A 15,214-nucleotide genomic window follows, 5' to 3' on the forward strand; every position below is an offset into this window, starting at 1 on the left:
TAACAAAGAGCTTGCACAAAAGCCTCTCTTTTAGACTGTGATGGACCCTGTGTGGCAGCTAAGGATGCATGTGTTTAAAGGTTGAAGAGAAGAGCAATTGAGGAATCTGTTCATTTGTTTTCCATTTAAGCAAAAGTGCTTTCTCATACTTCTCACACAACTATAACCCAGCGGGGAGGTGTTCATTGTTTACTCCTGAAAAATATAACTAGAGTAGGGCTCTATTGTGCCTCAGCCTATGTACATCTATACAGGTGCCTAAGGGGAAACTCATCCCCTTAAATGGCCTATCCAGACCTTGAGTTTGGGTATGCAGGAGTAAGGGGGTTATGTACACCTGACCTTATTCCCCTCCTCACTCAAACACACACTCACACACAAGCACCTGAGCAGGAATCTGTACATAAGTGGAACCAAGGTTTCAGCACCTGAACATGCTGGACAATGGAGAGTATAAGAATAGTTCTCCGAGTGATTGTTCACATCGATTCCCATCAGGTGTGCGTGCGCCGTATGCACATTTGTCAGAAAGTTTTCCCTTAACCGCTCTCGACAGGTCGGCTGTGGACCCCCCTGGAGTGGCATCTTCATGGCGCTGAACATATAACCCTGCTGACCTGACTCCCTTTCTATTCCTGCTTACCATCTGTGACAGCCATTGGAACTGCATTCGCTTACCTTGTAAGTGCTTTCTTTAGTTTTCTTCTTTAGTCTGTAGTTTTCTAGTCTAGATTTCAGTTAGTTTAGTTCAGTGTATAAAGTAGTTTGGGTTAGGATGTGGGCTCATCCCCTACCCTTTACTTGCATACTTTCACATAGCCATTCGGCCTGTGCACAGACGGTTCCCATCTTTTCTGGTCAACCACAAACATTAGTTCACGGTCCTCCCATTTGGTCTATCAATGGCTCCCCGAGTGTTCACCAAGTGCATGTCAGTCGTAGCAGCCTTCCTCTGCAGGAGGCAGGTGCAGATGTACCCCTACCTCAACGACTAGTTAATAGGGGGGCAGGTAGAGTCTCAAGGCCAATTAGTCAGATTCACTTTTGAGAGACTGGGACTCCTCCTCAGCGTGAACAAGTCAACCTTATCACCAATCCAAAGACTAGAATTCTTCAGATCAGGGCTGGATTCAGTACAGGCAAGGTCGTTCCTGCCAGAGACCCGGTTCCAAGCCATAACAAACATTGTACCCAACCACTAGAGCAAGGGGGGGTGCCTGAATCTTCTCAGCCACTTGGCAGTCTGCACTTACGTGGTCCAACATGCCAGACTGAGGCTCAGACCCCTACAAGCATGGTTCGTGTAGGTCTACCGCCCAGGTCGCAAGAGAATGGACTCAGTGGTCACTGTGCCAGAGCAAGTACTTGAGTCTCTCCGATGGTGGCTCGACCCTCTGTCAGTGTGCAAGGGAGTCCCCTTCAACAGCCCACAGCCCTCTCTGTCCCTAGTAATGGATGTGCAAGCTCTGTGTTGGGGCACTCACCTGGGAGATCTCCCAATGCAAGGAGTATGGTCCATATCAATATCAAGGAGCCAGACCTTCCTGTCCCAACTACAAGGCCAGTGCATGGCAGTGATGACCAACACCACCATTTCCATCATTTACATTAACAAACAGGGCGGATCCTGTACCTCCCCCCTATGTCGGGAAGCCCTCCAGCTACAGGAGTTGTGCATGGCCCACTCCATTCACCTGGAGGCATCATATCTCCCAGGAATGCAGAACTAGCAAATCACCTCAGCAGATCGTTCCGCCACCCCAAGTGGTCCATCCATCCAGATATCATACATTCCGTCTTCCAAAGGTGTGTGTGTGTGGGGGGGTTCCCCAAGTAGATCTGTTTGCCACATGGAGCAACAGAAAGTGCCCAGTGTTCTGCTCCTTCTGGAACACAGGCCAGGCTTGATCTCAGATGTCCTCATGCTACCCTGGGGGGACAGTCTTATGCATACCTTTCCACCAGTCCCACTCTAACACAAGGTACTGCTCAAGATCCACAGAGACAAGGCAGAAATAATTCTGTTGGCCACAGCATGGCCACGCCAACATTGTGGACACCCTGATCCTGCTACCACTTTACCCAGATCTCATCACCCAGGACCACAGTCGCCTTCACCACCCAGACCTCCAGTCCTCCATCTCACAGCATGGAAACTTCATAGTTAAACCCCATGGAGCTCCTGTTTTTGGAACTGGTAAGGCAGGTTCTCCTCAGCAGCAGGAAACCATCCACCTAGCTAAGTGGAAGAGGTTCACTTGCTGGTGTGCCCAGTATCGCACACTTCCAATCCAGGCACCTATACCACTCATCCTGGATTACCTCCTGCATCTGAAACAGGGCCTAGCAGGGTCATCCATCAGGGTACACCTTGCTGCTATTTTGGCCTTCCACCTGTCAGAGTTTGGGAGTTCCATGTTTGCCAACCCCGGGGTAGGGAGTTTCCTCAAATGCCTGGAAAGATTATATCCACAGACTCGTTGACTGGTGCCTGCATGGGACCTCAATCTGGTCCTATCCAGGCTAATGGGACCCTCTTTCGAACCATTGGCAGCTTGCTCCCTTCTGTATTTGTTGTGGAAGGTGGCATTCCTGGTCGCCATCACACCCGCTAATCTCCAACCCACTCTACATGGTCTTCCACAAAGACAAGGTGAAACTCAGGCCTCACCCAGCCTTCCTTCCCAATGTGGTGTCCCAATTGAATATTAGCCAAGACATTTTTCTACCAGTCTTCTATCCTAAGCCTCATAACAGTGCACAAGAGCAGAAGCTTCACTCATTGAATATCTGGCATGCATTAGTATTCTACATCGAGTGCACTAACCCTTTCAGGAAATCGAACCAGCTGTTCTTAATGGTGGCAGACCGGATGAAAGGGCTCCTGGTCTCTTCCCAACTCATTTCTTCCTGGATCATGGACTGCATCCGCACATGCCACAAGCTGGCTAAGCTCCCAGCCCCGGCTATTATGGCACACTCCACCAGAGCACAAGCCTCATCAGCCACTTTCCTGGCCCAGATCACCATTCAGGAGATCTGCATAGCAGCAACCTGGTCATCAGTGTATACGTTCATCCCTCACTATGCTATCACCGAGTATTCCAGAGATGATGCGGCATTTGGCAGAGTGGTGCTTCAGTCAGCGATTCCTTAATTCCGATCCCACCTCTGGGGTAGAGCTTGGGAGTCACCTGATAGGAATTGATGTGAACAATCAATTGAAGAAGAAAAAACAGTTACTCACCTTCTCGTAACTGTTGTTCTTTGGGATGTGTTGTTCATGTTCATTCCAATACCCACCGTCCTTCCCCTCTGTTGGAGTAGCTGGCAAGAAGAAACTGAAGGGGGTTGGGTCGGCAGGTTATATATTGAGCGCCATGAAGGTGCCACTCCAGGGGGTTCCCTAGCCAACCCGATGGGAGCTGCTAAGGGAAAACTTTCTGACGACCGTGCATGTGGCGCACACGTATCTGATTGGAATGGACATGAACAACAGTTATGAGAAGGTGAGTAACTATTTTTATTTAGTATAAGTTTAGGCTGCTGTGACATTCCAGGGGCATCCCAGGGAAGGAATTGTGGCTCGGGAACCCACAAATCCCTTCCCTCCTGTCCCCTTACTACAAGAAGGTGATAATTTGCATTGCTGAGCCACCCCAGGAGGACCCCTATGGAAGGTACTTTGGCTCAGGGAAGAAACAATGTTCCTTACTCAGGGATGGGCTCTTGTGGCCCAATCTAGCCCATAGTGTTCATCTGATAGAACTAAAATGTCAGTCGGTGTGTCTGTCTGAAAGAAAGAAAGCCTGACAATGTAATCTAGTGCATTCAAAAATAAAAAGACAGATAAATATTTTTTTAAAGTTGCTTATCAGAAATATGATGAGACTCACAGACATGCCATTTTGTTGGAAGGAATAATTAAGCAGTAATTAAGCAATAATTAAGCTCAGGGTTGACCTATCAGTAACAGTAACTTATCAGTATCTCACCCCACTTTGGTTGTTGAATTGTAATAAAATGCATCTGGGAGAAGTCTAGAGTCCCATCCAGCACAATGCTGTGGTGAATTCTGAAGAAGCAGGGTTTAAAAATTTCTCTTTTAACTTTATTTTCATATCTCCTGTTAAACTTTTTTCTATCTTGAGGCTGATTCTGCCACCTTTACTCACATTGAATACTGCAAATATTTCCAGAGTGCAATGTGACTTCTCAGCATCAGGTACTGTTGTGTGAGGTATAGCCTTTTAGCCTCTCCTATGTTCTTTGCTATTTTTTGTTTCCCCACTATAAATCCTGTCTCTGTTAATGCCTTTGTATTTTGTTCTGAACCATCTGCTGGTTTTTTGTTTTTTTTTCTGTTCTAACCCTTTCACTCCTTTTTTCTGAATTCAGCTCTGTGCTGGGTCAGTTATCCTTTCTTATTTCAGACCCCATAGACATTTCGCATGCTTGCTGGATTTCTCTACAATGACCTTCTATACATTTTAGATTGCTCTTGTCAACTGATGTTAAAGTTTACAAAAGTTAAAATTAGAAATAAGGAAGGAAAAAGAATCAATACCACAAAATGTTGTCAAAAAATGAAGACTTTCCCCACAGATTCCATTTAACAGCTACAAATAATCCTGTTATGTATCCATCTGTACATAAATACCTACATTACAGAGCTGTTGTGAAGACTAAGTAATATTAAGTAAAAAGAATAGTAAATATGGCAGGCGACCAGCTTGGCTTAGCAGTGAAATCCTTGCTGATCTTAAACACAAAAAAGAAGCTTACAAGAAGTGGAAGCTTGAATAAATGACCAGGGAGGAGTATAAAAATATTGCTCAGGCATGCAGGAGTGAAATCAGGAAGGCCAAATCACACTTGGAGTTGCAGCTAGCAAGGGATGTTAAGAGTAACAAGAAGGGTTTCTACAGGTATGTTAACAAGAAGAACGTCAAAGAAAGTGTGGGCCCCTTACTGAATAGATGTGGAAAAAGCTAACATACTCAATGTTTTTTTTTTGCCTCCGTCTTCACGAACAAGGTCAGCTCCCAAACTACTGCACTGGGCACCACATTATGAGGAGGAGGTGACCAGCCCTCTGTGGAGAAAGAAGTGGTTCAGGACTATTTAGAAAATCTGGATGAGCACAAATCCATGGGGACAGATGCACTGCATCCGAGGATGCTAAAGGAGTTGGTGGATGTGATTGCAGAACCATTGGCCATTATCTTTGAAAACTCCTGGTGATTGGGGGAGGTCCTGGATGACTGGAAAAAGGCTAATGTAGTGCCCACCTTTAAAAAAGGGAAGAAGGAGAATCTGGGGAACTACAGGCCAGTCAGCCTCAACTCAGTCCCTGGAAAAATCACGGAGCAGGTCCTCAAGGAATCCATTTTGAAGCACTTAGAGGAGAGGAAAGTGATCAGGAGAAGTCAGCATGGATTCACCAAAGGCAAGTCATGCCTGACTAACCTAATTGCCTTCTATGATGCAATAACAGACTTTAGCAAAGCTTTTGATACGGTCTCCCACAGTATTTTTGCCAGCAAGTTAAAAAACTATGGGTTTGATTAATGGACTATAAGGTGGATAGAAAGCTGGCTAGATCATCGGGATCAACAGGTAGTGAACAATGGCTCCATGTCTAATTTGCGGCCAGTATCAAGTGGAGTGCCCCAAGGGTCGGTCCTGGGGCCAGTTTTGTTCAGTATCTTCATTAATGATCTGGAGGATGGCATGGATTGCACCTTTCAGCAAGTTTGCAGATGACACTCAACTGGGTGGAGTGGTAGATATGCTGAAGGGTAAGGATGTGATACAGAGGAACCTAGACAGATTAGAGGATTGGGCCAAAAGAAATCTGATGAGGTTCAACAAGGACAAGGGCAGAGTCCTGCATATAGGACGGAAGAATCCCATGCACTGCTACAGACTAGGGACCAAGTGGCTAGGCAGCAATTCTGCAGAAAAGGACATAGGAGTTACAGTGGACGAGATGCTGGATATGAATCAACGGTGTGCCCTTGTTGCCAAGAAGGCTAACAGCATTTTGGGCTGTATAAGTAGGAGCATTGCCAGCAGATCGAGAGACGTGATCATTCCCCTATATTCGGCATTGGTGAGGCCTCATTTGGAGTACTGTGTCCAGTTTTGGGCCCCACACTACAAGAAGGATGTGGAAAAATTGGAAAGAGTCCAGTGGAGGACAACAAAAATGATTAGGGGGCTGAAGCACATGACTTATGAGGAGAGGCTGAGGGAACTGTGATTATTTAGTCTGCAGAAGAGAAGAATGAGGGGGATTTGATAGCTTCTTTCAACTACCTGAAAGGGGGTTCCAAAGAGGATGGATCTAGGCTGTTCTCAGTGGTAGCAGATCATAGAATCATAGAATCATAGAATTCAAGATCAGAAGGGACCATTATGATCATCTAGTCTGACCTCCTGCAAGATGCAGGCCACATAAGCCGATCCACCACTCCTTTAGCTAGCACTCCCCCCCCCCCCTTCGGAGGGAAGAAAAACCTCCAGGGCCCACTCATCTTCTCCTGGAGGAAAATCTTCCCCCCCCCAATATGGGCGTCAGCTGCTGAACGAGCTGCATGGCAAGACTTCCAGCCCATACCTCATGGAAAAAGGTTATATCATCATCATGACATTGTGTATTTGTTACCAGTGTGGCACTTAATTGACCTAACTGAGACATTTATCCTATATCCATATCTCCTCCCATAATATCTCCTTTATCTTTCTTAATCTTATGGAGGTCCTCCGTCCTTCCTTCCCCCCTCATGTCTCTGTTCCTGTTCCCAGTATTGCACTCCCTCCTTCGCCTAATTCTCTTCAAATATTCCCTGCCTGATTGACTGACAACTTATTGACCCTTTGTCCCATGTCACACATTGAGCTGATTCCTCTCCTTCCCTTTATTTATCCTTATTTATCTATATATTATATTTAAAGATCATATCTCTTATCCCTCTTTTGATTAGGAAAACAAACAAACAAAGCTCTCTCCCTCCTTCATACGACTAGACCTTCCATTCCATTCTCATTCTAGTGGCCTTCTTTGTCTGTTGTCCAGTTTGAATTCATCCCTTCTTCAGTTTCAACCTGGGAAAACAAACACTCCAAAATAAATGACACTCTCACCCCGCCTGTATATAACCCACTAGCACCTCCTTGTCTACTAGAAATACCTCTACCTAATGCATCCCCCAGATCGCATTAACTTTTAGCAACCTCATCACATTTGCCTTTCCTACGATCAATCAGGACTCCAACCAGGACTCCCTCCTCCCCCTCTCCTCCTCCTAGGTCCTGCCTTCCTAGCTTACTTCTAACTAGGTGTTCCATCCCTAAAAATATTACCTTTTTCTTCTCACTATTGAATTTCTATTTACTTTCATCCTGTTACTAATACTCCAGTTTACCAGGTCAGGATAATCTCATCTCCCATCCTTTCCCAATCTCCAAATTTCCCATCCTCTCCTCCTTCCTCAGCATCACCCTCCCAACTCAGCCCTGTCCTTCAACTTTATCAGGTATAGAATAAATACAAATTGAATATAATCGGACCCTATTGAATAACCTCCAGGAACTCCTGGTAACCTCCAACCTGACAGTTCCCTCCTCACTCCCAGCTCTCAGCTCCTCTTCTCCCTCTGCCCTCTCATCCCCATCTTTTTTCATTTTCCTTTTCCAATTTTCATCGATCCCCATTCATTTTACTGAAATCAGATATATTAAATCCCACATATATATAAGATCTACTGAAATCCAGATAAAAAAAAGTTACTTTCTTTCTGAGAAGAAAAAAGAAGTTTGGTTAAAATCTACCTACTTTAAATCCATGCTGTAATTTATCCCAGCAGCCATCCATCTGCCAATCCTTCCATTTACTTCTTTTTTTTTCCTTTTTTAACTACATTTTGCAAACTAACAGGATACAGATTTTAGTCACTTTTTAGGCTTCTTGAATTTTCCCCCTTCTTAATAACTAATCTTCCAACAATAACATCCATTAATTATTTAATTACAATTAGAATTTTATTAATAATTAAATTATCGCTAATTATAATTATATATCACTATTGATTTATATAAATTTATCCCCATTTCTTTATTCTCCGAAGATTGTTCGTTAAGAAGCTGCTCATTTTTGGCGTCTTCTAGACCCCGATGTTGTACTTCTCATCTCTATTCCCATCGGTCCCTCATATCCATTTTCTAGCCTTTCATAGCCCTTATTATTTCATTCATATCAGATATTTTCAGATATAAGATTATCTCCAAGATTATTCCCCTATTCTCTCCCATTAAATCCTATTTAAATTTTTTTTTTTCCTTATTTTTCCTTTTTTCCTTTTTATTATTAGTCCTTTTAAATTTTAAATTTATTCCTTTTGCTTTTGCCCACTTGCTCCATTTGCCTGCTGCTCTTCATTCACCCTCCTCTCTCCTCTTCCTCCTGTTTCTGCTTTTTCCTCCCATTTCCAATCCTTTTGCCTCCTTTCCACTTTCTGTTTTCTTTCCTACCCTGTCTAGCTTTCTGTTTTCCTACTCTCTTCCTATCCTGGCCTTTCTTCTTTGCTACCTACTCTCCTCTGCACATGCCTCTCTCCTGCCCCAACTTCAACCTGCCATCTGCCTGCCTTATCTAACCCTAGAACCCTCACTAGTCCAGTCCAGTCTTTAACTTAGTAAGTAGCCCTTTAAAATCGTAACCCTAACAACAGATGACAGAACGAGGAGTAATGGTCCCAAGTTGCAGTGGGGGAGGTTTAGGTTGGATATTAGAAAAACTTTTTCACTAGGAGGGTGTTGAAGCACTGGAATGGGTTACCTAGGGAGGTGGTAGAATCTCCTTCCTTGGAGGTTTTTGAGGTCAGGCTTGACAAAGCCCTGGCTGGGATGATTTAGTTGGGGATTGGTCCTGCTTTGAGCAGGGCGTTGGACTAGATGACCTGCTGAGGTCCCTTCCAACCCTGATATTCTATGTTTCTATGATTAGTTTATTAATCATTTTGAAGATTAAATGCATTATATCCAGTGCAAAGTATTATTATTTTCTATCCTGCATCTCTACTCTGTTAAAAACAAAATCAAGTCTAAACCTTAAAGCTTCTTTCATTGTTATGAGGTGCCAAATGTATTTGCATATTCCATATATATGAACATTAAGTGCCAATTGCCTACTGCCCTCAGCTTTAAAAAAAAAAAGAGTAGATTGTTCAATGATAATGACTGTTCTTGGTTCAGAGTAATGATTTTGAAGAGAAAAAGGGAATGCATTTATTTCTTCATTCTAAGTAAAGTAAAAGCAGGTGAACAAAGTGAAGCATGTTTATCTGTGCCATCTCTCATCTTGCTTTGAAGAAATTACTCTTTGATATTGTCAGAAACAGTTCCATATTCAGGGAAATAAGATGTTAAGCCTTAGGGGGAGGAGAGGAAACACATTAATCTAGGATGAACATTTTGAGATACAAAGCTTCATATAGCAGGTCATCCAGCAGCAGCTGATATAGACACACTGTTCTCGGATATAAATTGTCACAGTGCAGAGACCTCCAAGTTAAAGAGACCACTAGGAGAGACTCACACTCATAGCTGTACACTAGGAGGGGTGTTATCTGTTAGAAAGCTCCTCAGAGAAGATTTTTCTAGCTGTCTTTCCGTAATTGGGGGAGAAAAAATACCAGTCAGAAATGCAGAAGAAATTAGTAACCGTGTTTGCATTCACTGAAGTGGTTCAAAAGAAAGTATTCACAGATATCTGAGATAAAACTATGCACCAAGGTACTAAGCCAGAATGTGATAGAAGCTGTTCCAGAACTTTAAAGCACTTCTACAGAGAAAGGGCACAAAAATGCTGTCAAAACCAAAAAGGATTTAGCTTGAAAGTTATCCTTACAAACCAATCATATATTTTCAAAAAAAATGTTGAGACCAGAAGCTGTGTGTCTTGCAGAAAAGTGTAAGCTCCTTCTCATCTGAAAAGAGCCAATTTAGTTCATTGCCTACATAACCAAAACAATTCTGAAATGTCATTTCTCTAGATACAGACTAATTTAAGAACAGACAAGACACCTATTATTTGAGGATTATAAAGATACTAATCCTTCCACATAGGCTGTAATAATGGCCACTGGCCAGGGTAAAATTCACTGAATTTACACTTCTAATGGGGCTACATAGAAAAGGCCAATGTGCCTTGCATGCTGAGAGCCAAACTCCATCATGAAATGTAGAATCCAGGAAATATCATTTTATACTGCTGATAAAAGGAAATAAATAAATAAATAAATAAAATCTCTAATTGTGATGTTACACCCCATATTCTTTATGGAAATATGCTTATGATATGGATATGGCATAACAGATTCTTGTAAGGTATCATCAGAGAGGTTATAATTTACTGAATGTGATTATCCAATTTGTATGCACATATCATTTCTGTATCTGACGTCAGGAATATTGACTATGTAACAATTACAACTGTGTGTGTACTTGAGAGACACCCACTAGACAAAAGGCCATCAGCTTTAATGGACCATTAGGAAAAAGATAATGAGTCTTCGAAGATGTGGATCCCCCATCTTCTGAGAGTTCCTTCCTTTGGACATTGCAAATAATTCTGGTTCCATGGTTGCTTTGACACTGCAAGGTCAGGTGATAATGTCACCTGGTAAAAAGTGCCACCTTGGACACTGCTGGTACTTTTCCACTGGAAACAAAGGCTTCCTGCCTTATGTAAATTCTATTTAAGACTGTAGAGTAAGGAAAACAGGACTCTTCTCCATTGCCTTCCTGCCCAAGAAGAAAGACTGCTGAAAGTACCTGAAGAGACAAAGGAACTTAGCTGTGGGATGGCAAGGGCTGTGTCCATACCGAGACAGAGGAGTCTAGTCTGTAAAGAGAAATACCTGAAACTCTAAGCTACAGAAACTCTGCAACTTGCCTAAAACAACATTTAGGGTGAGAAATTACTTCCTGAAACAAGTCTCTTTAAGATCTTAAGCTTAGTATACGTGTTTTGTTTTATTTGCTTCGTAATCAGCATTGTTCTGTTTGCTATCCCTTATAATCACTTAAAATGTGTCTTTTATGGTTAATAAACTTGTTTTGGTTATTATTAAACCAAGTTTGTGCAATTTCCAATGGGGGGGTGGAGTTGTACATATCTTCCTCCACATTGAGGGAGGGGGAGAATTTATGAGCTTACTTTGTATAGGTTTCAGAGTGGTAGCCGTGTTAGTCTGTATCAGCAAAAAGACAAGTACTCCTTGTTCTTTTTACTTTGTATAGATTTCTCTACAGTGCAAGACAATATTATTTTGGGTGTAGTTTCCAGAGGGGAGCTGTACTTGAGTGCTGGGTGATTTCCTTGCTGAGCCTCCTCATAGAGAGCTGTTGGCAGACTCTGTGTGATTCTACAGCTGGTGAGTTCTTACCTGTGTGTGTGCTGCCAGAGGCCAGACAGCCTAATTCAGCAAAACAGGGAGAGGGAGCCCAGGCTAGGGGAGCAGGCAGGCTCAGTGAAATCCCAGTACATCAAGTAGCAGCCCAGAAGGGGGGTCCAACCTGTCACACTAATGACCATCACTATGGCATTAGAAATATCTAATCATGATATTACTGCTTCAAGAACGGTATCATTTGGGGAAAAGTATGGATGGCTATTTGTATTAGAATTGTTATTTATCAGTTGTCCTTTTTCCCCCCCCAACTATACAATGTATCTTTTCGCCTTTTGTGATTGATAGCATAGTCCTTGTTCTACAAAAGTCCAATGTCATACCTGAAGAAAAGTATTCAGAGTACAATCATAAATATCTTATGATTGTGAATGATAAATGATTACCCCTGAGCCTTGCAAATTATGAAAATGTCCTTACATTCCTCCAAAATCACTTCCTTGTTAACTCTACCCCCTGGCATGATAAGGTTAATTATACTCCTCCCAAACAAGTACCACAAACTAGACGAAAGATGTAAAGTACAAGCATTCTTTGAAGAGAAAGAAAACACTTGCGCTTCAGAAAAAACTTCCAGTAGCTGAAATAAATTTAAGGTTCTCTCTTTACAAGGCTTCCTTCTTTTAGGGTCTGATCCAATTCCTATTGAAGTCAATGGAAAGACTCCCATTGACTGCAGTAGGCTTAGGATCAGGCCCCTAATATAAATCTATAAACATGCATCTTTCATCAACAAGAAAAATGTTTGAGTCAGTATTATAGGGAAGGATTATTTGATTTATGCAAAACAGAGTTCTAAATGCCAATAAAAGCTGGGAAAATAATTGTATTAAAAACACTTCCATAAGAATGTTGCAATCTATTACTTTCAGAACAATACCATCTGGTCATACCTTAAAGCAAAATGAACAGAAACTATAAATTAAAAAGCTTCCAAAGATCTCAAATTGTTTATCTAAATGTTAATTTATACCCTGAAATGGATTAAAGAATAGTTGCATTCTGGTCATAATAGGAGAAACCCTGGAGTAATTTCTTTGAACAAGCAACACATATATGAGAGGCTTTTTTTCTTTTAATTTTAAGTTTATTTCCATATAATAGCACTACATCAATAAGATTAGAAGACTGGGCCTAATCTTGTACCCATTGAGGTCTATGACAGTTTTGATTTTGACTGCCTTAGGAACAAGATGGAGTATTTTTTGGTCACAACTTACACTGAGCTTCTGGACCACAGATTCACTGCTTTCTGTTTAAGGCCCCGATTAAGCCCATGCTTATAGAGTCAGTGGGACCAATTACAATCTTAAAGTTTAGTGTTGCCTTATGTGACCTTGAGGCTTTCCCCCTTCCTTTGCAGCATAAACTGTGGCACATAATAGTTTTGTCTCATCTGGACTGTAATACTTTGGTCTAATTTTGGTCGTTGGGTTTAGTGTCACAATGCTGGCTGGTGTTGGTAGCCTGTGATATACAGGAGGTCAGACTGGACGTTCTGGTGGTCCCTTTTGAGTCAGAGAGAGTCATAGAGAGCTTTGCTGGATCAGGACCTGAAGCATGACATGATATATCTAGCAATATAACCAGAGTGGGTAATGCAAACTGCTTCCATTATATTAATTCAAATTTTAAAATGCATTTGCTTGGGTCAGATTTGTTCTCCTTGTGTATATACGTTTTGTGAACACTTGGAGTAGCTGAGTTTTACTGGCACAAATGTTTTCAATAAGTGAATTTCAACCCATATTGTGAATTCACCTGTTGGAAGAATTTGTACCAGAAACATTTGTGCACTTATCCAGACCATGGAACAGAAACAATATAACATTGTGTCTATGCAGCATCTAGCACAAGGAGTCCTGGTCCATAGCTTTGTCTACTTGGGGAAATTTACTGGCATTACTATACCAGTATAATTATATCACAATTGTACCAGAACACCACCTCACGTGGCTACACTTACTTGGAATAATGTTTTTTTTTTTTTCAGATTAGTTTATGTCCCACAAAGAGGCCACTGTTATTTGGCATATCTATATGGAGATTTATACCGGTGTGACTGTAACAATATAATTATACCAGTAAAGTAATGCTGGTAAATTTCCCCATGCCCTGAGATTCCTAGGCACTCCCAAAATACACAAAACACTGGGCTGCTTATTTGATCACAACTAAGCAACAGTTTCAATTTGAAATATTTCAAATATTTGTGACCATTTAATCAAGTGAAATATATTCATGGAACTTTGCAAAAATATTCATCAATAATGAATTACTGTAATTCAAGGAACTTGTGAATTGCTTAGGGATATTCCACCAGCAGAAAAGCATCTAAATTTCTCTCTCTCTCTCTCTCTCTCTCTCTCTCTCACACACACACACACACACACACACACACACTTCATTGCAAATTATGAGCTCAGCTCCATCGAACACATGTTTTATTTGGAAGAAATATTCCAAAATACCGATGAAGGGCACAGTGTTACACTGGAGTGCAAAACAAAAAACAAAAAGCTCTCTGAAATTACACTCTTCTGTGACACTATTTAAAAAGAAAGGTGCTCCTGGGGAAATCAAGTACACAATTTCTCAGGGTGCTCTGAAACCCGTGAAATCCCATTTAGCAGGTCTAGCAGCACTCCCAGATGCTCACTATCAGGCCTTCTTATGAGTTGAGAGCATTGTGGTTCCCCCCCCCCCCTTTTGATTCATATGCCTGGTAGGATTTTTTGCAATGGGACTACTTGTGCGAGTGTCTGCATGCTCTATATTGTGCACAAGCTGGCACAAGCTAGCTCTATATTGTGTAAATATATGTATGTTTATGCCCACAAACTCACAGCATACTAGTGGAAAAAAAGCATGGTTAATACAGTTGCAGAAGGTTAAATACAACTGTTTCCATTTTTAATGCAAAAATTGGAACAACTGTAACTCTGACAGATCCCAGTGATTGGCAGGTGGGATCAAACCCAGGACCTCTGGAGCTTAGTGCATGAGCCTCTACAACATGGGCTAAAAGCCAACCGGCTGTTAGCTAAGGCTGTAGAGCAGACTCATTTAACTCTCTAAGGAGTCTTGATGCCACTAGATGAGACAGAACACCACACCCAGGAGGTGTGTGGCTTACACAACCATGGTTTTAATAGCTTTTGACTTTAATAGCTATGTCTGCTTTTGACATTTATTTTATTTGAAAATGTGTAATAGCTGCTTATTAAGATATATTAAACAAAACTGTAATGCTGGAAGGTCCTGCTACAATGGATTCTCAGAAGGCTGGAACTTTTAAAAATGATTTTAAAAATATCTTTAAACATGTTAAAGCAATTTAAATTCTCTTATCCAAACTCTTCTTTTCCCCTTGACTCCTTGTCTTCTTTCTAATCTCCATCATACTTTTGCTCTTGCACAGTTTAATCTGACACTATCTCCTTTTATTAAGCAACTTCATCTGCCTCCTTTCCTTCTTCCCACTTGTAGTCTCTTCCTTGATTATTCTACATCTCTGCCTACCTTTTACCCTTCTTACTTTTATTCCCCTTCTTAATTATTTATATTTCCCTCAATATCATACTATTTGAGCACCTCACAATCTTTAGTGTATTTTCCTCACAATCTTTAATATATTTTCCTGTGAGGTTGGGTATTTCCCCCATTTTACAGATGGTGAACGGCATCTCGGAGGGACTAAGTGACTTGTCCAAGGTCAGACAGGATGTCAGTGGCAG

General features: G+C 41.7%; 1 protein-coding gene across 1 annotated transcript in view; it reads right to left on the reverse strand.

The window, feature by feature from the left end:
- Nucleotides 1-15,214, reverse strand: part of EDIL3 (EGF like repeats and discoidin domains 3) — a 329,399-nt gene that overhangs the window by 259,353 nt on the left and 54,832 nt on the right. The gene's annotated exons all lie outside the window — the stretch shown is intronic.

Source organism: Mauremys reevesii, linkage group 6 (assembly GCF_016161935.1).
Source record: "Mauremys reevesii isolate NIE-2019 linkage group 6, ASM1616193v1, whole genome shotgun sequence".
Classification (NCBI taxonomy): Eukaryota; Metazoa; Chordata; order Testudines; family Geoemydidae; genus Mauremys; species Mauremys reevesii.